This window comes from Castanea sativa, chromosome 8 (genome assembly GCF_040712315.1).
Source record: "Castanea sativa cultivar Marrone di Chiusa Pesio chromosome 8, ASM4071231v1".
Taxonomy (NCBI): Eukaryota; Viridiplantae; Streptophyta; class Magnoliopsida; order Fagales; family Fagaceae; genus Castanea; species Castanea sativa.
Genome location: NC_134020.1, coordinates 34,681,542 through 34,683,839, shown reverse-complemented (window position 1 = coordinate 34,683,839; position 2,298 = coordinate 34,681,542).

Genomic DNA, 2,298 nt, shown 5'->3' with positions numbered 1-2,298 from the left:
ATGTGGATGATATGCTCATTGCAAGGTCTAGCACTGAGGAGATCAATAATTTGAAAAAGCAATTGTCAAAACAGTTTGCAATGAAGGATTTGGGTGCTGCAAAACAAATCCTTGGTATGAGAATCATTAGAGACAAGGCTAATGGTACATTGAAGCTTTCACAAGCAGAATATGTGAAGAAGATTCTCTACAAGTTCAACATGAATGAAGCTAAACCAGTGGGCACACCCTTGGGTAGTCATTTTATACTAAGTAAAAAACAATCAACGAAGACAAAGGAAGAAAGGGACCACATAAGCATGGTGCCCTATGCCTCAGCTATTGGCAGCTTGATGTATGCTATGGTGTGTACAAGGCTAGACATTGCACATGCCGTGGGAGTCATGAGTAGATACATGAGTAGGCCAAGAAAGCAGCATTAGGAGAAAATCAAGTGGATTCTAAGGTATCTGAGAGGCTCAACAAATATATGTCTTTACTTCACAGATGCAAGTTTGAAACTACAGGGTTATGTAGATGCTGATTTAGCAGGTGATATTGATAGTAGAAAGAGTACAACTGGGTTTGTATTTACTCTAGGTGGTACAACTATATCTTGGGCTTCAAATCTACAAAAGATTGTTGCTTTATCTACTACAAAAACTGAGTCTGTTGTAGCGACTGAAGCTGAAAAGGAGATGATTTGGCTACATAGCTTCTTGGATGAATTGGGTAAGAAGCAGGAGTTTGCCATTCTACACAGTGATAGAGTGCAATTTTTCTTGCTAAAAATTTGGCTTTCCATTCAAAGTCGAAGCATATACATATGAGATATCATTTTATCCGTTACCTTGTTAAAGATAAACTGGTAATACTTGAGAAGATTAGTGGATCTAAGAACTCGGTAGACATGTTGACTAAGGGTGTCGCTACTGAGAAGATGAAGCTATGTGCAGCTTTAGTTGGTCTTCTAGCTTGAGGATAGGAGGGTGAGTTACACTGATGAGGGATTGTCTTTGGAGGATTGTAGATGATGTTGGTGATTGAACTAGTCTCCAAGTGGGAGATTTGTTGGGCTTTGTGGACCCTCTAGTTGTGTTTGATCTGGACTATGACCTAACCCGAAATAATATTGTTACAATTTTTAATGGGAGATTTTATAAGGCTTAGTTCATGAAACTGAGGCTTGGGCCGATAGGCCCAAGCTGTAGCGCTCATGAACAAGCCAAAATTTTTCCCGAAGGCAATTTTTGGCCACTTTTTTGTAGCCTATTGTGAATCTTGTGCGTAGGATGTAAAAACTGTTGTTTTGAAGATTAAAGTTTTATGTTGTTTTTTGAGAGAGAAAATTATACCACCGCACTCTGTATTTTTCCTTGAGAATAGTGAAATCCCTGCAATTCCGTGAATGTAGGCAAATTGCTGAACCACATAAATATTGTCTTGTATGTGATTATTTTCTTTAGCGTATATTTTTCTCTATTTTTGCATCTCACAGGTTTGGGAATTTCGTAAATATTCCCATCAGTTCTGTCTATCAGCCATGAATGCAAAAGAAAAGCTTTCTCAGGCTCACTTTATCTCCCTCTTTCACTCCATGAAACACAATCAGCTGGACTCGTTCAAATTCACACATGTGACCCAAGGCAAGCTGCTCACACATTACAGGGGGGGCTAAATGTTGAGGTACAATTTTTCTCACGTGCCTCATGTCCTAATTTCATTTACCTACTCACCAAAAATACCCATACAAGTCCCATAAATTATTTTGGGCTCTCACAAATATTTCCAATATTACTACCCAAATTAGGCCCCCACAAATATTTCCTATATTGAACCCACACAAATACTTCTCATATCATAATCAAAATTGGGCCATAAAATTAAACCATCTCTATAAAAGCCCAAACTCATTTATCTTATGGGCAAAACCCAAAAAGCCCAACCAATTTATTACTAAGCTCGTTGCTACACGGTACTCTTCACAAAGCCTGCTGCTACATGACACTATAACAAAGCTCATTGCTACACGGTACCTTATTACAAAGCTCGTTGCTACACGGCACCTTATTACAAAGCTCGTTGCTACACGGCATTCTTTACAAAGCCCATTGTTGCATAGCACCCCTTACAAAGCCCATCGCTACAACCCTATTACTATTGTTGCTACACGACACTCTGTACAAAGCCTGTTGCTACATGAAAATATGTTACAAAATCTCAAAATATCTTATTAAAAATGCCAAAAACTACTTTTGGCAATATCTTATTGTTGAGGTACTTTTCTTTGCACCCAATGTTATTTAAATAAAACCTATT